The sequence below is a fragment of the Taudactylus pleione genome, unplaced genomic scaffold (genome assembly GCF_031769625.1).
Source record: "Taudactylus pleione unplaced genomic scaffold, aTauple2 ptg000862l, whole genome shotgun sequence".
In the NCBI taxonomy this organism is placed as follows: Eukaryota; Metazoa; Chordata; class Amphibia; order Anura; family Myobatrachidae; genus Taudactylus; species Taudactylus pleione.
This window is the reverse complement of record NW_028285264.1, coordinates 301,761-326,073: the sequence shown is the minus strand read 5'-3', so window position 1 is coordinate 326,073 and position 24,313 is coordinate 301,761. Positions and strand designations below refer to the sequence as shown.

Below are 24,313 nucleotides of genomic sequence, written 5' to 3'. Positions count from 1 at the left end.
CTCACCCCATGAGATCACACCACATACATGGCTACGTCACATTCCCCAACCTGCCGCTTCTCTCACCACATGAGATCACACCACATACATGTCTACATGTCACATTCCCCAACCTGCCGCTTCTCTCACCCCATGGGATCACACCACATACATGGCTACATGTCACATTCTCCAAACTGCCGCTTCTCTCACCCCATGGGGTCACACCACATACATGGCTACATGTCACATTCCCCAACCTGCCACTTCTCTCACCCCATGGGATCACACCACATACATGGCTACATGTCACATTCCCCAACCTGCAGCTTCTCTCACCCCATGGGAACACACCACATACATGGCTTCATATCACATTCCCCAACCTGCCGCTTATCTCACCCCATGGGATCACACCACATACATGGCTACATGTCACATTCCCCAACCTGCCTTTTCACTCACCCCATGAGATCACACCACACACATGGCTACATGTCACATTCCGCAACCTGCCGCTTCTCTCACCCCATGAGATCACACCACATACATGGCTACATGTCACATTCCCCAACCTGCCGCTTCTCTCACACCATGGGATCACACCACATACATGGCTACATGTCACATTCCCCAACCTGCCGCTTCTCTCACCCCATGGGATCACACCACATACATGGCTACATGTCACATTCCCCAACCTGCCGTTTCACTCACCCCATGAGATCACACCACATACATGGCTACATGTCACATTCCCCAACCTGCCGCTTCTCTCACCCCATGAGATCACACCACATACATGGCTACATGTCACATTCTCCAACCTGCCGCTTCTCTCACCCCATGAGATCACACCACATACATGGCTACATGTCACATTCCCCAACCTGTCACTTCTCTCACCCCAAGGGATCACACCACATACATGGCTATATGTCACATTCACCAACCTGCCGCTTCTCTCACCCCATGGGATCACACCACATACATGGCTACATATCACATTCCCCAACCTGCCGCTTCTCTCACCCCATGGGATCACACCACATACATGGCTACATGTCACATTCCCCAACCTGCCGCTTCTCTCACCCCATGAGATCACACCACATACATGGCTACATGTCACATTCCCCAACCTGCCGCTTCTCTCACCACATGAGATCACACCACATACATGGCTACATGTCACATTCCCCACCTGCTGCTTCTCTCACTCCATGGAATAACACCACATACATGGCTACATGTCACATTCCCCAACCTGTCGCTTCTCTCACCCCATGGGATCACACCACATACATGGCTCATGTCACATTCCCCAACCTGCCGCTTCTCTCACCCCATGGGATCACACCACATACATGGGCACATGTCACATTCCCCAACCTGCCACTTCTCTCACCCCATGGGATCACACCACATACATGGCTACATGTCACATTCCCCAACCCGCCGCTTCTTTCACCCCATGGTATCACTCCACATACATGGCTACATGTCACATTCCCCAACCTGCCGCTTCTCTCACCCCATGGGATCACACCACATACATGGCTACATGTCACATTCTCCAAACTGCCACTTCTCTCACCCCATGGGGTCACACCACATACATGGCTACATGTCACATTCCCCAACCTGCCACTTCTCTCACCCCATGGGATCACACCACATACATGGCTACATGTCACATTCCCCAACCTGCAGCTTCTCTCACCCCATGGGATCACACCACATACATGGCTACATGTCACATTCCCCAACCCGCCGCTTCTTTCACCCCATGGGATCACACCACATACATGGCTACATGTCACATTCCCCAACCTGCCGCTTCTCTCACCCCATGGGATCACACCACATACATGGCTACATGTCACATTCCCCAACCTGCCGCTTCTCTCACCCCATGGGAACACACCACATACATGGCTTCATATCACATTCCCCAACCTGCCACTTATCTCACCCCATGGGATCACACCACATACATGGCTACATGTCACATTCCCCAACCTGACGTTTCACTCACCTCATGAGATCACACCACATACATGGCTACATGTCACATTCCCCAACCTGCCGCTTCTCTCACCCCATGAGATCACACCACATACATGGCTACATGTCACATTCCCCAACCTGCCGCTTCTTTCACCCCATGGTATCACACCAGATACATGGCTACATGTCACATTCCCCAAACTGCCACTTCTCTCACCCAATGGGACCACACCACATACATGGCTACTTGTCATATTCCCCAACCTGCCGCTTCTCTCACCCCATGAGATCACACCACATACATGGCTACATGTCACATTCCCCAACCTGCCGCTTCTCTCACCCCATGGGATCACACCACATACATGGTTACATGTCACATTCCCCAACCCGCCGCTTCTTTCACCCCATGGGATCACACCACATACATGGCTACATGTCAAATTCCCCAACCTGCCGCTTCTCTCACCCCATGGGATCACACCACATACATGGCTATATGTCACATTCCCCAACCTGTCGCTTCTCTCACCCCATGGGATCACACCACATACATGGCTACATGTCACATTCCCCAACCTGCCGCTTCTCTCACCCCATGGGATCACACCACATACATGGCTACATGTCACATTCCCCAATCTGCCACTTCTCTCACCCCATGAGATCACACTACATACATTGCTACATGTCACATTCCCCAACCTGCCACTTCTCTCACCCCATGAGATCACACCACATACATGGCTACATGTCACATTCCCTAACCTGCCGCTTCTCTCAACCCATTGGATCACACCACATACAAGGCTACATGTCACATTCCCCAACCTGCCGCTTATCTCACCACATGAGATCACACCACATACATGGTTACATGTCACATTCCCCAACCTGCCGATTCTCTCACCACATGGGATCACACCACATACATGGCTACATGTCACATTCCCCAACCTGCCGCTTCTCTCACCCCATGAGATCACACCACATACATGGCTACATGTCACATTCCCCAACCTGTCGCTTCTCTCACTCCATGGGATCACACCACATACATGGCTATATCTCACATTCCCCAACCTGCCGCTTCTCTCACCCCATGAGATCACACCACATACATGTCTACATGTCACATTCCCCAACCTGCCGCTTCTCTCACCCCATGAGATCACACCACATACATGGCTACATGTCACATTCCCCACCTGCTGCTTCTCTCACCCCATGGGATCACACCACATACATGGCTACATGTCTCATTCCCCAACCTATCGCTTCTCTCACCCCATGGGATCACACCACATACATGGCTCATGTCACATTCCCCAACCTGCGGCTTCTCTGACCACATGCGATCACACCACATACATGGCTACATGTCACATTCCCTAACCTGCCGCTTCTCTCACCCCATGGGATCACACCACATACATGGCTACATGTCACATTTCCCAACCTGCCGCTTCTCTCACCCCATGAGATCACACCACATACATGGCTACGTCACATTCCCCAACCTGCCGCTTCTCTCACCACATGAGATCACACCACATACATGGCTACATGTCACATTCCTCAACCTGCCGCTTCTCTCACCCCATGAGATCACACCACATACATGGCTACATGTCACATTCCCCAACCTGCCGCTTCTCTCACCACATGAGATCACACCACATACATGGCTACATGTCACATTCCCCACCTGCTGCTTCTCTCACTCCATGGAATCACACCACATACATGGCTACATGTCACATTCCCCAACCTGTCGCTTCTCTCACCCCATGGGATCACACCACATACATGGCTCATGTCACATTCCCCAACCTGCCGCTTCTCTCACCCCATGGGATCACACCACATACATGGGCACATGTCACATTCCCCAACCTGCCACTTCTCTCACCCCATGGGATCACACCACATACATGGCTACATGTCACATTCCCCAACCCGCCGCTTCTTTCACCCCATGGTATCACTCCACATACATGGCTACATGTCACATTCCCCAACCTGCCGCTTCTCTCACCCCATGGGATCACACCACATACATGGCTACATGTCACATTCTCCAAACTGCCGCTTCTCTCACCCCATGGGGTCACACCACATACATAGCTACATGTCACATTCCCCAACCTGCCACTTCTCTCACCCCATGGGATCACACCACATACATGGCTACATGTCACATTCCCCAACCTGCAGCTTCTCTCACCCCATGGGAACACACCACATACATGGCTTCATATCACATTCCCCAACCTGCCGCTTATCTCACCCCATGGGATCACACCACATACATGGCTACATGTCACATTCCCCAACCTGCCGTTTCACTCACCCCATGAGATCACACCACACACATGGCTACATGTCACATTCCCCAACCTGCCGCTTCTCTCACCCCATGAGATCACACCACATACATGGCTACATGTCACATTCCCCAACCTGCCGCTTCTCTCACACCATGGGATCACACCACATACATGGCTACATGTCAAATTCCCCAACCTGCCGCTTCTCTCACCCCATGGGATCACACCACATACATGGCTACATGTCACATTCCCCAACCTGCCGCTTCTCTCACCCCATGAGATCACACCACATACATGGCTACATGTCACATTCCCCAACCTGCCGCTTCTCTCACCCCATGAGATCACACCACATACATGGCTACATGTCACATTCCCCAACCCGCCGCTTCTCTCACCCCATGGGATCACACCACATACATGGCTATATGTCACATTCCCCAACCTGTCGCTTCTCTCACCCCATGGGATCACACCACATACATGGCTACATGTCACATTCCCCAACCTGCCGCTTCTCTCACCCCATGGGATCACACCACATACATGGCTACATGTCAAATTCTCCAACCTGCCGCTTCTCTCACCCCATGGGGTCACACCACATACATGGCTACATGTCACATTCCCCAACCTGCCGCTTCTCTCACCCCATGGGATCACACCACATACATGGCTATATGTCACATTCCCCAACCTGTCGCTTCTCTCACCCCATGGGATCACACCACATACATGTCTACATGTCACATTCCCCAACCTGCCGCATCTCTCACCCCATGGGATCACACCACATACATGGCTACATGTCACATTCCCCAATCTGCCACTTCTCTCACCCCATGAGATCACACTACATACATTGCTACATGTCACATTCCCCAACCTGCCACTTCTCTCACCCCATGAGATCACACCACATACATGGCTACATGTCACATTCCCTAACCTGCCGCTTCTCTCAACCCATTGGATCACACCACATACAAGGCTACATGTCACATTCCCCAACCTGCCGCTTATCTCACCACATGAGATCACACCACATACATGGTTACATGTCACATTCCCCAACCTGCCGATTCTCTCACCACATGGGATCACACCACATACATGGCTACATGTCACATTCCCCAACCTGCCGCTTCTCTCACCCCATGAGATCACACCACATACATGGCTACATGTCACATTCCCCAACCTGTCGCTTCTCTCACCCCATGGGATCACACCACATACATGGCTATATGTCACATTCCCCAACCTGCCGCTTCTCTCACCCCATGAGATCACACCACATACATGTCACATTCCCCAACCTGCCGCTTCTCTCACCCCATGAGATCACACCACATACATGGCTACATGTCACATTCCCCACCTGCTGCTTCTCTCACCCCATGGGATCACACCACATACATGGCTACATGTCTCATTCCCCAACCTATCGCTTCTCTCACCCCATGGGATCACACCACATACATGGCTCATGTCACATTCCCCAACCTGCCGCTTCTCTCACCACATGCGATCACACCACATACATGGCTACATGTCACATTCCCTAACCTGCCGCTTCTCTCACCCCATGGGATCACACCACATACTTGGCTACATGTCACATTTCCCAACCTGCCGCTTCTCTCACCCCATGAGATCACACCACATACATGGCTACGTCACATTCCCCAACCTGCCGCTTCTCTCACCACATGAGATCACACCACATACATGTCTACATGTCACATTCCCCAACCTGCCGCTTCTCTCACCCCATGGGATCACACCACATACATGGCTACATGTCACATTCTCCAAACTGCCGCTTCTCTCACCCCATGGGGTCACACCACATACATGGCTACATGTCACATTCCCCAACCTGCCACTTCTCTCACCCCATGGGATCACACCACATACATGGCTACATGTCACATTCCCCAACCTGCAGCTTCTCTCACCCCATGGGAACACACCACATACATGGCTTCATATCACATTCCCCAACCTGCCGCTTATCTCACCCCATGGGATCACACCACATACATGGCTACATGTCACATTCCCCAACCTGCCTTTTCACTCACCCCATGAGATCACACCACACACATGGCTACATGTCACATTCCGCAACCTGCCGCTTCTCTCACCCCATGAGATCACACCACATACATGGCTACATGTCACATTCCCCAACCTGCCGCTTCTCTCACACCATGGGATCACACCACATACATGGCTACATGTCACATTCCCCAACCTGCCGCTTCTCTCACCCCATGGGATCACACCACATACATGGCTACATGTCACATTCCCCAACCTGCAGCTTCTCTCACCCCATGGGAACACACCACATACATGGCTTCATATCACATTCCCCAACCTGCCGCTTATCTCACCCCATGGGATCACACCACATACATGGCTACATGTCACATTCCCCAACCTGCCTTTTCACTCACCCCATGAGATCACACCACACACATGGCTACATGTCACATTCCGCAACCTGCCGCTTCTCTCACCCCATGAGATCACACCACATACATGGCTACATGTCACATTCCCCAACCTGCCGCTTCTCTCACACCATGGGATCACACCACATACATGGCTACATGTCACATTCCCCAACCTGCCGCTTCTCTCACCCCATGGGATCACACCACATACATGGCTACATGTCACATTCCCCAACCTGCCGTTTCACTCACCCCATGAGATCACACCACATACATGGCTACATGTCACATTCCCCAACCTGCCGCTTCTCTCACCCCATGAGATCACACCACATACATGGCTACATGTCACATTCTCCAACCTGCCGCTTCTCTCACCCCATGAGATCACACCACATACATGGCTACATGTCACATTCCCCAACCTGTCACTTCTCTCACCCCAAGGGATCACACCACATACATGGCTATATGTCACATTCACCAACCTGCCGCTTCTCTCACCCCATGGGATCACACCACATACATGGCTACATATCACATTCCCCAACCTGCCGCTTCTCTCACCCCATGGGATCACACCACATACATGGCTACATGTCACATTCCCCAACCTGCCGCTTCTCTCACCCCATGAGATCACACCACATACATGGCTACATGTCACATTCCCCAACCTGCCGCTTCTCTCACCACATGAGATCACACCACATACATGGCTACATGTCACATTCCCCACCTGCTGCTTCTCTCACTCCATGGAATAACACCACATACATGGCTACATGTCACATTCCCCAACCTGTCGCTTCTCTCACCCCATGGGATCACACCACATACATGGCTCATGTCACATTCCCCAACCTGCCGCTTCTCTCACCCCATGGGATCACACCACATACATGGGCACATGTCACATTCCCCAACCTGCCACTTCTCTCACCCCATGGGATCACACCACATACATGGCTACATGTCACATTCCCCAACCCGCCGCTTCTTTCACCCCATGGTATCACTCCACATACATGGCTACATGTCACATTCCCCAACCTGCCGCTTCTCTCACCCCATGGGATCACACCACATACATGGCTACATGTCACATTCTCCAAACTGCCACTTCTCTCACCCCATGGGGTCACACCACATACATGGCTACATGTCACATTCCCCAACCTGCCACTTCTCTCACCCCATGGGATCACACCACATACATGGCTACATGTCACATTCCCCAACCTGCAGCTTCTCTCACCCCATGGGATCACACCACATACATGGCTACATGTCACATTCCCCAACCCGCCGCTTCTTTCACCCCATGGGATCACACCACATACATGGCTACATGTCACATTCCCCAACCTGCCGCTTCTCTCACCCCCTGGGATCACACCACATACATGGCTACATGTCACATTCCCCAACCTGCCGCTTCTCTCACCCCATGGGAACACACCACATACATGGCTTCATATCACATTCCCCAACCTGCCACTTATCTCACCCCATGGGATCACACCACATACATGGCTACATGTCACATTCCCCAACCTGCCGTTTCACTCACCTCATGAGATCACACCACATACATGGCTACATGTCACATTCCCCAACCTGCCGCTTCTCTCACCCCATGAGATCACACCACATACATGGCTACATATCACATTCCCCAACCTGCCGCTTCTTTCACCCCATGGTATCACACCAGATACATGGCTACATGTCACATTCCCCAAACTGCCACTTCTCTCACCCAATGGGACCACACCACATACATGGCTACTTGTCATATTCCCCAACCTGCCGCTTCTCTCACCCCATGAGATCACACCACATACATGGCTACATGTCACATTCCCCAACCTGCCGCTTCTCTCACCCCATGGGATCACACCACATACATGGTTACATGTCACATTCCCCAACCCGCCGCTTCTTTCACCCCATGGGATCACACCACATACATGGCTACATGTCAAATTCCCCAACCTGCCGCTTCTCTCACCCCATGGGATCACACCACATACATGGCTATATGTCACATTCCCCAACCTGTCGCTTCTCTCACCCCATGGGATCACACCACATACATGGCTACATGTCACATTCCCCAACCTGCCGCTTCTCTCACCCCATGGGATCACACCACATACATGGCTACATGTCACATTCCCCAATCTGCCACTTCTCTCACCCCATGAGATCACACTACATACATTGCTACATGTCACATTCCCCAACCTGCCACTTCTCTCACCCCATGAGATCACACCACATACATGGCTACATGTCACATTCCCTAACCTGCCGCTTCTCTCAACCCATTGGATCACACCACATACAAGGCTACATGTCACATTCCCCAACCTGCCGCTTATCTCACCACATGAGATCACACCACATACATGGTTACATGTCACATTCCCCAACCTGCCGATTCTCTCACCACATGGGATCACACCACATACATGGCTACATGTCACATTCCCCAACCTGCCACTTCTCTCACCCCATGAGATCACACCACATACATGGCTACATGTCACATTCCCCAACCTGTCGCTTCTCTCACTCCATGGGATCACACCACATACATGGCTATATCTCACATTCCCCAACCTGCCGCTTCTCTCACCCCATGAGATCACACCACATACATGTCTACATGTCACATTCCCCAACCTGCCGCTTCTCTCACCCCATGAGATCACACCACATACATGGCTACATGTCACATTCCCCACCTGCTGCTTCTCTCACCCCATGGGATCACACCACATACATGGCTACATGTCTCATTCCCCAACCTATCGCTTCTCTCACCCCATGGGATCACACCACATACATGGCTCATGTCACATTCCCCAACCTGCCGCTTCTCTCACCACATGCGATCACACCACATACATGGCTACATGTCACATTCCCTAACCTGCCGCTTCTCTCACCCCATGGGATCACACCACATACATGGCTACATGTCACATTTCCCAACCTGCCGCTTCTCTCACCCCATGAGATCACACCACATACATGGCTACGTCACATTCCCCAACCTGCCGCTTCTCTCACCACATGAGATCACACCACATACATGGCTACATGTCACATTCCTCAACCTGCCGCTTCTCTCACCCCATGAGATCACACCACATACATGGCTACATGTCACATTCCCCAACCTGCCGCTTCTCTCACCACATGAGATCACACCACATACATGGCTACATGTCACATTCCCCACCTGCTGCTTCTCTCACTCCATGGAATCACACCACATACATGGCTACATGTCACATTCCCCAACCTGTCGCTTCTCTCACCCCATGGGATCACACCACATACATGGCTCATGTCACATTCCCCAACCTGCCGCTTCTCTCACCCCATGGGATCACACCACATACATGGGCACATGTCACATTCCCCAACCTGCCACTTCTCTCACCCCATGGGATCACACCACATACATGGCTACATGTCACATTCCCCAACCCGCCGCTTCTTTCACCCCATGGTATCACTCCACATACATGGCTACATGTCACATTCCCCAACCTGCCGCTTCTCTCACCCCATGGGATCACACCACATACATGGCTACATGTCACATTCTCCAAACTGCCGCTTCTCTCACCCCATGGGGTCACACCACATACATAGCTACATGTCACATTCCCCAACCTGCCACTTCTCTCACCCCATGGGATCACACCACATACATGGCTACATGTCACATTCCCCAACCTGCAGCTTCTCTCACCCCATGGGAACACACCACATACATGGCTTCATATCACATTCCCCAACCTGCCGCTTATCTCACCCCATGGGATCACACCACATACATGGCTACATGTCACATTCCCCAACCTGCCGTTTCACTCACCCCATGAGATCACACCACACACATGGCTACATGTCACATTCCCCAACCTGCCGCTTCTCTCACCCCATGAGATCACACCACATACATGGCTACATGTCACATTCCCCAACCTGCCGCTTCTCTCACACCATGGGATCACACCACATACATGGCTACATGTCAAATTCCCCAACCTGCCGCTTCTCTCACCCCATGGGATCACACCACATACATGGCTACATGTCACATTCCCCAACCTGCCGCTTCTCTCACCCCATGAGATCACACCACATACATGGCTACATGTCACATTCCCCAACCTGCCGCTTCTCTCACCCCATGAGATCACACCACATACATGGCTACATGTCACATTCCCCAACCCGCCGCTTCTCTCACCCCATGGGATCACACCACATACATGGCTATATGTCACATTCCCCAACCTGTCGCTTCTCTCACCCCATGGGATCACACCACATACATGGCTACATGTCACATTCCCCAACCTGCCGCTTCTCTCACCCCATGGGATCACACCACATACATGGCTACATGTCAAATTCTCCAACCTGCCGCTTCTCTCACCCCATGGGGTCACACCACATACATGGCTACATGTCACATTCCCCAACCTGCCGCTTCTCTCACCCCATGGGATCACACCACATACATGGCTATATGTCACATTCCCCAACCTGTCGCTTCTCTCACCCCATGGGATCACACCACATACATGTCTACATGTCACATTCCCCAACCTGCCGCATCTCTCACCCCATGGGATCACACCACATACATGGCTACATGTCACATTCCCCAATCTGCCACTTCTCTCACCCCATGAGATCACACTACATACATTGCTACATGTCACATTCCCCAACCTGCCACTTCTCTCACCCCATGAGATCACACCACATACATGGCTACATGTCACATTCCCTAACCTGCCGCTTCTCTCAACCCATTGGATCACACCACATACAAGGCTACATGTCACATTCCCCAACCTGCCGCTTATCTCACCACATGAGATCACACCACATACATGGTTACATGTCACATTCCCCAACCTGCCGATTCTCTCACCACATGGGATCACACCACATACATGGCTACATGTCACATTCCCCAACCTGCCGCTTCTCTCACCCCATGAGATCACACCACATACATGGCTACATGTCACATTCCCCAACCTGTCGCTTCTCTCACCCCATGGGATCACACCACATACATGGCTATATGTCACATTCCCCAACCTGCCGCTTCTCTCACCCCATGAGATCACACCACATACATGTCACATTCCCCAACCTGCCGCTTCTCTCACCCCATGAGATCACACCACATACATGGCTACATGTCACATTCCCCACCTGCTGCTTCTCTCACCCCATGGGATCACACCACATACATGGCTACATGTCTCATTCCCCAACCTATCGCTTCTCTCACCCCATGGGATCACACCACATACATGGCTCATGTCACATTCCCCAACCTGCCGCTTCTCTCACCACATGCGATCACACCACATACATGGCTACATGTCACATTCCCTAACCTGCCGCTTCTCTCACCCCATGGGATCACACCACATACTTGGCTACATGTCACATTTCCCAACCTGCCGCTTCTCTCACCCCATGAGATCACACCACATACATGGCTACGTCACATTCCCCAACCTGCCGCTTCTCTCACCACATGAGATCACACCACATACATGTCTACATGTCACATTCCCCAACCTGCCGCTTCTCTCACCCCATGGGATCACACCACATACATGGCTACATGTCACATTCTCCAAACTGCCGCTTCTCTCACCCCATGGGGTCACACCACATACATGGCTACATGTCACATTCCCCAAACTGCCACTTCTCTCACCCCATGGGATCACACCACATACATGGCTACATGTCACATTCCCCAACCTGCAGCTTCTCTCACCCCATGGGAACACAACACATACATGGCTTCATATCACATTCCCCAACCTGCCGCTTATCTCACCCCATGGGATCACACCACATACATGGCTACATGTCACATTCCCCAACCTGCCTTTTCAATCACCCCATGAGATCACACCACACACATGGCTACATGTCACATTCCGCAACCTGCCGCTTCTCTCACCCCATGAGATCACACCACATACATGGCTACATGTCACATTCCCCAACCTGCCGCTTCTCTCACACCATGGGATCACACCACATACATGGCTACATGTCACATTCCCCAACCTGCCGCTTCTCTCACCCCATGGGATCACACCACATACATGGCTACATGTCACATTCCCCAACCTGCCGTTTCACTCACCCCATGAGATCACACCACATACATGGCTACATGTCACATTCCCCAACCTGCCGCTTCTCTCACCCCATGAGATCACACCACATACATGGCTACATGTCACATTCTCCAACCTGCCGCTTCTCTCACCCCATGAGATCACACCACATACATGGCTACATGTCACATTCCCCAACCTGTCACTTCTCTCACCCCAAGGGATCACACCACATACATGGCTATATGTCACATTCACCAACCTGCCGCTTCTCTCACCCCATGGGATCACACCACATACATGGCTACATATCACATTCCCCAACCTGCCGCTTCTCTCACCCCATGGGATCACACCACATACATGGCTACATGTCACATTCCCCAACCTGCCGCTTCTCTCACCCCATGAGATCACACCACATACATGGCTACATGTCACATTCCCCAACCTGCCGCTTCTCTCACCACATGAGATCACACCACATACATGGCTACATGTCACATTCCCCACCTGCTGCTTCTCTCACTCCATGGAATAACACCACATACATGGCTACATGTCACATTCCCCAACCTGTCGCTTCTCTCACCCCATGGGATCACACCACATACATGGCTCATGTCACATTCCCCAACCTGCCGCTTCTCTCACCCCATGGGATCACACCATATACATGGGCACATGTCACATTCCCCAACCTGCCACTTCTCTCACCCCATGGGATCACACCACATACATGGCTACATGTCACATTCCCCAACCCGCCGCTTCTTTCACCCCATGGTATCACTCCACATACATGGCTACATGTCACATTCCCCAACCTGCCGCTTCTCTCACCCCATGGGATCACACCACATACATGGCTACATGTCACATTCTCCAAACTGCCACTTCTCTCACCCCATGGGGTCACACCACATACATGGCTACATGTCACATTCCCCAACCTGCCACTTCTCTCACCCCATGGGATCACACCACATACATGGCTACATGTCACATTCCCCAACCTGCAGCTTCTCTCACCCCATGGGATCACACCACATACATGGCTACATGTCACATTCCCCAACCCGCCGCTTCTTTCACCCCATGGGATCACACCACATACATGGCTACATGTCACATTCCCCAACCTGCCGCTTCTCTCACCCCATGGGATCACACCACATACATGGCTACATGTCACATTCCCCAACCTGCCGCTTCTCTCACCCCATGGGAACACACCACATACATGGCTTCATATCACATTCCCCAACCTGCCACTTATCTCACCCCATGGGATCACACCACATACATGGCTACATGTCACATTCCCCAACCTGCCGTTTCACTCACCTCATGAGATCACACCACATACATGGCTACATGTCACATTCCCCAACCTGCCGCTTCTCTCACCCCATGAGATCACACCACATACATGGCTACATGTCACATTCCCCAACCTGCCGCTTCTTTCACCCCATGGTATCACACCAGATACATGGCTACATGTCACATTCCCCAAACTGCCACTTCTCTCACCCAATGGGACCACACCACATACATGGCTACTTGTCATATTCCCCAACCTGCCGCTTCTCTCACCCCATGAGATCACACCACATACATGGCTACATGTCACATTCCCCAACCTGCCGCTTCTCTCTCCCCATGAGATCACACCACAGACATGGCTACATGTCACATTCCCCAACCTGCCGCTTCTCTCTCCCCATGAGATCACACCACAGACATGGCTACATGTCACATTCCCGAACCTGCCACTTCTCTCACCCCATGGGATCACACCACATACATGGCTACATGTCACATTCCCCAACCTGCCACTTCTCTCACCCGATGGGATCACACCACATACATGTCTACATGTCACTTTCCCCAACCCGCCGCTTCTTTCACTCCATGGTATCACACCACATACATGGCTTCATGTTACATTCCCCAACCTGCCGCTTCTCTCACCCCATGGGATCACACCACATACATGGCTACATGTCACATTCCCCAACCTGCCGCTTCTTTCACCCCATGGGATAACACCACATACATGGCTACATGTCACATTCCCCACCTGCTGCTTCTCTCACTCCATGGAATCACACCACATACATGGCTACATGTCACATTCCCCAACCTGTCGCTTCTCTCACCCCATGGGATCACACCACATACATGGCTACATGTCACATTCTCCAAACTGCCGCTTCTCTCACCCCATGGGGTCACACCACATACATGGCTACATGTCACATTCCCCAACCTGCCACTTCTCTCACCCCATGGGATCACACCACATACATGCCTACATGTCACATTCCCCAACCTGCAGCTTCTCTCACCCCATGGGATCACACCACATACATGGCTACATGTCACATTCCCCAACCCGCCGCTTCTTTCACCCCATGGGATCACACCACATACATGGCTACATGTCACATTCCCCAACCTGCCGCTTATCTCACCCCATGGGATCACACCACATACATGGCTACATGTCACATTCCCCAACCTGCCGTTTCACTCACCCCATGAGATCACACCACATACATGGCTACATGTCGCATTCCCCAACCTGCCGCTTCTCTCACCCCATGAGATCACACCACATACATGGCTACATGTCACATTCCCCAACCTGCCGCTTCTCTCACCCAATGGGATCACACCACATACATGGCTACATGTCACATTCCCCAACCTGCCGTTTCACTCACCCCATGAGATCACACCACATACATGGCTACATGTCGCATTCCCCAACCTGCCGCTTCTCTCACCCCATGAGATCACACCACATACATGGCTACATGTCACATTCCCCAACCTGCCGCTTCTCTCACCCCATGGGATCACACCACATACATGGCTACATGTCACATTCCCCAACCTGCCACTTCTCTCACCCCATGGGATCACACCACATACATGGCTACATGTCACATTCCCCAACCTGCAGCTTCTCTCACCCCATGGGATCACACCACATACATGGCTACATGTCACATTCTCCAAACTGCCACTTCTCTCACCCCATGGGGTCACACCACATACATGGCTACATGTCACATTCCCCAACCTGCCACTTCTCTCACCCCATGGGATCACACCACATACATGGCTACATGTCACATTCCCCAACCTGCAGCTTCTCTCACCCCATGGGATCACACCACATACATGGCTACATGTCACATTCCCCAACCCGCCGCTTCTTTCACCCCATGGGATCACACCACATACATGGCTACATGTCACATTCCCCAACCTGCCGCTTCTCTCACCCCATGGGATCACACCACATACATGGCTACATGTCACATTCCCCAACCTGCCGCTTCTCTCACCCCATGGGAACACACCACATACATGGCTTCATATCACATTCCCCAACCTGCCACTTATCTCACCCCATGGGATCACACCACATACATGGCTACATGTCACATTCCCCAACCTGCCGTTTCACTCACCTCATGAGATCACACCACATACATGGCTACATGTCACATTCCCCAACCTGCCGCTTCTCTCACCCCATGAGATCACACCACATACATGGCTACATGTCACATTCCCCAACCTGCCGCTTCTTTCACCCCATGGTATCACACCAGATACATGGCTACATGTCACATTCCCCAAACTACCACTTCTCTCACCCAATGGGACCACACCACATACATGGCTACTTGTCATATTCCCCAACCTGCCGCTTCTCTCACCCCATGAGATCACACCACATACATGGCTACATGTCACATTCCCCAACCTGCCGCTTCTCTCTCCCCATGAGATCACACCACAGACATGGCTACATGTCACATTCCCCAACCTGCCGCTTCTCTCTCCCCATGAGATCACACCACAGACATGGCTACATGTCACATTCCCGAACCTGCCACTTCTCTCACCCCATGGGATCACACCACATACATGGCTACATGTCACATTCCCCAACCTGCCACTTCTCTCACCCGATGGGATCACACCACATACATGTCTACATGTCACTTTCCCCAACCCGCCGCTTCTTTCACTCCATGGTATCACACCACATACATGGCTTCATGTTACATTCCCCAACCTGCCGCTTCTCTCACCCCATGGGATCACACCACATACATGGCTACATGTCACATTCCCCAACCTGCCGCTTCTTTCACCCCATGGGATAACACCACATACATGGCTACATGTCACATTCCCCACCTGCTGCTTCTCTCACTCCATGGAATCACACCACATACATGGCTACATGTCACATTCCCCAACCTGTCGCTTCTCTCACCCCATGGGATCACACCACATACATGGCTACATGTCACATTCTCCAAACTGCCGCTTCTCTCACCCCATGGGGTCACACCACATACATGGCTACATGTCACATTCCCCAACCTGCCACTTCTCTCACCCCATGGGATCACACCACATACATGCCTACATGTCACATTCCCCAACCTGCAGCTTCTCTCACCCCATGGGATCACACCACATACATGGCTACATGTCACATTCCCCAACCCGCCGCTTCTTTCACCCCATGGGATCACACCACATACATGGCTACATGTCACATTCCCCAACCTGCCGCTTATCTCACCCCATGGGATCACACCACATACATGGCTACATGTCACATTCCCCAACCTGCCGTTTCACTCACCCCATGAGATCACACCACATACATGGCTACATGTCGCATTCCCCAACCTGCCGCTTCTCTCACCCCATGAGATCACACCACATACATGGCTACATGTCACATTCCCCAACCTGCCGCTTCTCTCACCCAATGGGATCACACCACATACATGGCTACATGTCACATTCCCCAACCTGCCGTTTCACTCACCCCATGAGATCACACCACATACATGGCTACATGTCGCATTCCCCAACCTGCCGCTTCTCTCACCCCATGAGATCACACCACATACATGGCTACATGTCACATTCCCCAACCTGCCGCTTCTCTCACCCCATGGGATCACACCACATACATGGCTACATGTCACATTCCCCAACCTGCCGTTTCACTCACCCCATGAGATCACACCACATACATGGCTACATGTCACATTCCCCAACCTGCCGCTTCTCTCACCCCATGAGATCACACCACATACATGGCTACATGTCACATTCTCCAACCTGCCGCTTCTCTCACCCCATGAGATCACACCACATACATGGCTACATGTCACTTTCCCCAACCTGTCACTTCTCTCACCCCAAGGGATCACACCACATACATGGCTATATGTCACATTCACCAACCTGCCGCTTCTCTCACCCCATGGGATCACACCACATACATGGCTACATATCACATTCCCCAACCTGCCGCTTCTCTCACCCCATGGGATCACACCACATACATGGCTACATGTCACATTCCCCAACCTGCCGCTTCTCTCACCCCATGAGATCACACCACATACATGGCTACATGTCACATTCCCCAACCTGCCGCTTCTCTCACCACATGAGATCACACCACATACATGATTACATGTCACATTCCCCACCTGCTGCTTCTCTCACTCCATGGAATCACACCACATACATGGCTACATGTCACATTCCCCAACCTGTCGCTTCTCTCACCCCATGGGATCACACCACATACATGGCTCATGTCACATTCCCCAACCTGCCGCTTCTCTCACCCCATGGGATCACACCACATACATGGGCACATGTCACATTCCCCAACCTGCCACTTCTCTCACCCCATGGGATCACACCACATACATGGCTACATGTCACATTCCCCAACCTTCCGCTTCTTTCACCCCATGGTATCACTCCACATACATGGCTACATGTCACATTCCCCAACCTGCCGCTTCTCTCACCCCATGGGATCACACCACATACATGGCTACATGTCACATTCCCCAACCTGCCGCTTCTCTCACCCCATGGGATCACACCACATACATGGCTACATGTCACATTCCCCAACCTGCCGCTTCTCTCACCCCATGGGATCACACCACATACATGGCTACATGTCACATTCCCCAAACTGCAGCTTCTCTCACCCCATGAGATCACACCACATATATGGCTACATGTCACATTCCCCAACCTGCCGCTTCTCTCACCCCATGGGATCACACCACATACATGGCTACATGTCACATTCCCCAACCTGCCGCTTCTCTCACCCCATGAGATCACAACACATACATGGCTACATATCACATTCCCCAACCTGCCGCTTCTCTCACCCCATGGGATCACACCACATATATGGCTACATGTCACATTCCCTAACCTGCCGCTTCTCTCACCCCATGGGATCACACCACATACATGGCTAAATGTCACATTCCCCAACCTGCCGCTTCTCTCACCCCATGAGATCACACCACATACATGTCTACATGTCACATTCCCCAACCTGCCGCTTCTCTCACCCCATGAGATCACACCACATACATATCTACATGTCACATTCACCAATCTGCCGCTTCTCTCACCACATGGGATCACACCACATACATGGCTACATGTCACATTCCCCAACCTGCCGCTTCTCTCACCCCTTGAGATCACACCACATACATGGCTACATGTCACATTCCCCAACCTGCCGCTTCTCTCACCCCATGGGATCACACCACATACATGGCTACATGTCACATTCCCCAACCTGCCGCTTCTCTCACCCCATGAGATCACACCACATACATGGTTACATGTCACATTCCCCAACCTGCCGCTTCTCTCACCACATGAGATCACACCACATACATGGCTACATGTCACATTCCCCACCTGCTGCTTCTCTCACCCCATGGGATCACACCACATACATGGCTACATGTCACATTCCCCAACCTGTCGCTTCTCTCACCCCATGGGATCACAGCACATACATAGCTCATGTCACATTCCCCAACCTGCCGCTTCTCTCACCACATGGGATCACACCACATACATGGCTACATGTCACATTCCCCAATCTGCCCCTTCTCTCACCCCATGGGATCACACCACATACATGGCTACATGTCAAATTCCCCAACCTGCCGCTTCTTTCACCCCATGGGATAACACCACATACATGGCTACATGTCACATTCCCCAACCTGCCGCTTCTCTCACCCCATGAGATCACACCACATACATGGCTACATGTCACATTCCCCAACCTGCCGCTTCTCTCACCCCTTGAGATCACACCACATACATGGCTACATGTCACATTCCCCAACCTGTAACTTCTCTCACCCCATGGGATCACACCACATACATGGCTATATGTCACATTCACCAACCTGTCGCTTCTCACACCCCATGGGATCACACCACATACATGGCTTCATGTCACATTACTCAACCTGCCGCTTCTCTCACCCCATGGGATCACACCACATACATGGCTACATGTCACATTCCCCAACCTGCCGCTTCTCTCACCCCATGAGATCACACCACATACATGGCTACATGTCACATTCCCCAACCTGCCGCTTCTCTCACCCCATGGGATCACACCACATAAATGGCTACATGTCACATTCCCCAACCTGCCGCTTCTCTCACCCCATGGGATCACACCACATACATGGCTACATGTCACATTCCCCAACCTGCCGCTTCGCTCACCACTTGGGATCACACCACATACATGGTACATGTCACATTCCCCAACCTGCCGCTTCTCTCACCCTATGAGATCACACCACATACATGGCTACATGTCAGATTCCCCAACCTGCCGCTTCTCTCACCACATGATATCACACCACATACATGGCTGCATGTTACATTCCCCACCTGCTGCTTCTCTCACCCCATGGGATCACACCACATACATGGCTACATGTCACATTCTCCAACCTGCCACTTCTCTCACCCCTTAAGATCACACCACATACATGGCTACATGTCACATTCCCCAACCTGCCGCTTCTCTCACCCCATGAGATCACACCACATACATGGCTACATGTCACATTCCCCAACCTGCTGCTTCTCTCACCCCATGGGATCACACCACATACATGGCTACATGTCACATTCCCCAACCTGTCGCTTCTCTCACCACATGGGATCACAGCACATACATGGCTCATGTCACATTCCCCAACCTGCCGCTTCTCTCACCACATGGGATCACACCACATACATGGCTACATGTCACATTCCCTAACCTGCCACTTCTCTCACCCCATGGGATCACACCACATACATGGCTACATGTCACATTCCCCAACCTGCCGCTTCTCTCACCCCTTGAGATCACACCACATACATGGCTACATGTCACATTCCCCAACCTGCCGCTACTCTCACCCCATGGGATCACACCACATACATGGCTACATGTCACATTCCCCACCTTCCGCTTCTCTCACCCCATGGCATCACACCACATACATGGCTACATGTCATATTCCCCACCTGCCGCTTCTCTCACCCCATGGGATCACACCACATACATGGCTACATGTCACATTCCCCAACCTGCCGCTTCTCTCACCCCATGGGATCACACCACATACATGGCTACATGTCACATTCCCCAACCTGCCGCTTCTCTCACCCCATGGGGTCACACCACATACATGGCTACATGTCACATTCCCCAACCTGCAGCTTCTCTCACCCCATGGGATCACACCACATACATGGCTACATGTCACATTCCACAACCTGCTGCTTCTCTCACCCCATGGGATCACACCACATACATGGCTACATGTCACATTCCCTAACCTGCCGCTTCTCTCACCGCATGAGATCACACCACATACTTGGCTACATGTCACATTCCCTAACCTGCCGCTTCTCTCACCGCATGAGATCACACCACATACTTGGCTACATGTCACATTCCCCAACCTGCCGCTTCTCTCACCCCATGGGATCACACCACATACATGGCTACATGTCACATTCCCCACCTGCCGCTTCTCTCACCCCATGGGATCACACCACATACATGGCTACATGTCACATTTCCCAAACTGCCGCTTCTCTCACCCCATGAGATCACACCACATACATGGCTACATGTCACATTCCCCAACCTGCCGTTTCTCTCACCCCATGGGATCACACCACATACATGGCTACATGTCACATTCCCCAACCTGCCGCTTATCTCACCCCATGGGATCACACCACATACATGGCTACATGTCACATTCCCCAACCTGCCGCTTATCTCACCCCATGGGATCACACCACATACATGGCTACATGTCACATTCCCCAACCTGCCGCTTCACTCACCCCATGAGATCACACCACATACATGGCTACATGTCACATTCCCCAACCGGCCGCTTCTCTCACCCCATGAGATAACACCACATACATGGCTACATGTCACATTCCACAACCTGCCGCTTCTCTCACACAATGGGATCACACCACATTCATGGCTACATGTCACATTCCCCAACCTGCCGCTTCTCTCACCCCATGGGATCACACCACATACATGGCTACATGTCACATTCCCCAATCTGCCCCTTCTCTCGCCCCATGAGATCACACAACATACATGGCTATATGTCACTTTCCCCTACCCACCGCTTCTTTCACCCCATGGTATCACACCAGATACATGGCTACATGTCACATTCCCCAATCTGCCACTTCTCTCACCCCATGGTATCACACCACATACATGGCTACATGTCACTTTCCCCAACCCGCCGCTTCTTTCACTCCATGGTATCACACCACATACATGGCTACATGTTACATTCCCCAACCTGCCGCTTCTCTCACCCCATGGGATCACACCACATACATGGATACATGTCACATTCCCCAACCTGCCGCTTCTTTCACCCCATGGGATAAAACCACATACATGTCAACATGTCACATTCCCCAACCTGCCGCTTCTCTCACCCCATGAGATCACACCACATACATGGCTACATGTCACATTCCCCAACCTGCCGCTTCTCTCACCACATGAGATCACACCACATACATGTCTACATGTCACATTCCACAACCTGTCACTTCTCTCACCCCATGGGATCACACCACATACATGGCTATATGTCACATTATCCAACCTGTCGCTTCTCTCACCCCATGGGATCGCACCACATACATGGCTACATGTCACATTACCCAACCTGCCGCTTCTCTGACCCCATGGGATCACACCACATACATGGCTACATGTCACATTCCCCAACCTGCCGCTTCTCTCACCCCATGAGATCACACCACATACATGGCTACACGTCACATTCCCCAACCTGCCGCTTCTCTCACCCCATGGGATCACACCACATAAATGGCTACATGTCACATTCCCCAACCTGCCACTTCTCTCACCCCATGGGATCACACCACATACATGGCTACATGTCACATTCCCCAACCTGCCGCTTCTCTCACCACATGGGATCACACCACATACATGGCTACATGTCACATTCCCCAACCTGCCGCTTCTCTCACCCTATGAGATCACACCACATACATGTCTACATGTCACATTCCCTAACCTGCCGCTTCTCTCACCCCATGGGATCACACCACATACATGGCTACATGTCACATTCCCCAAACTGCCGCTTCTCTCACCACATGAGATCACACCACATACATGGCTACATGTCACATTCCCCACCTGCTGCTTCTCTCACCCCATGGGATCACACCACATACATGGCTACATGTCACATTCCCCAACCTGCCACTTCTCTCACCCCATGAGATCACACCACATACATGGCTACATGTCACATTCCCCAACCTGCTGCTTCTCTCACCACATGGGATCACACCACATACATGGCTACATGTCACATTCCGCAACCTGCCGCTTCTCTCACCCCATGGGATCACACCACATACATGGCTACATGTCACATTCCCCAACCTGCAGCTACTCTCACCACATGGGATCACACCACATACATGGCTACATGTCACATTACCTAACCTGCCGCTTCTCTCACCCCATGGGATAACACCACATACATGGCTACATGTCACATTCCCCAACCTGCCGCTTCTCTCACCCCATGGGATCACACCACATACATGGCTACATGTCACATTCCCCAACCTGCCGCTTCTCTCACCCCATGGGATCACACCACATACATGGCTACATGTCACATTCCCCAACCTGCCGCTTCTCTCACCACATGAGATCACACCACATACATGGCTACATGTCACATTCCCCAACCTGACACTTCTCTCACCCCATGAGATCACACCACATACATGGCTACATGTCACATTCCCTAACCTGCCGCTTCTCTCACCCCATGGGATCACACCACATACATGGCTACATGTCACATTCCCCAAA

General features: G+C 51.8%; 1 protein-coding gene across 1 annotated transcript in view; it reads left to right on the top strand.

Moving 5' to 3' along the window:
• The window catches only part of LOC148474242 (resistin-like), a 204,088-nt gene that overhangs the window by 66,522 nt on the left and 113,253 nt on the right, over positions 1-24,313 (top strand). The gene's annotated exons all lie outside the window — the stretch shown is intronic.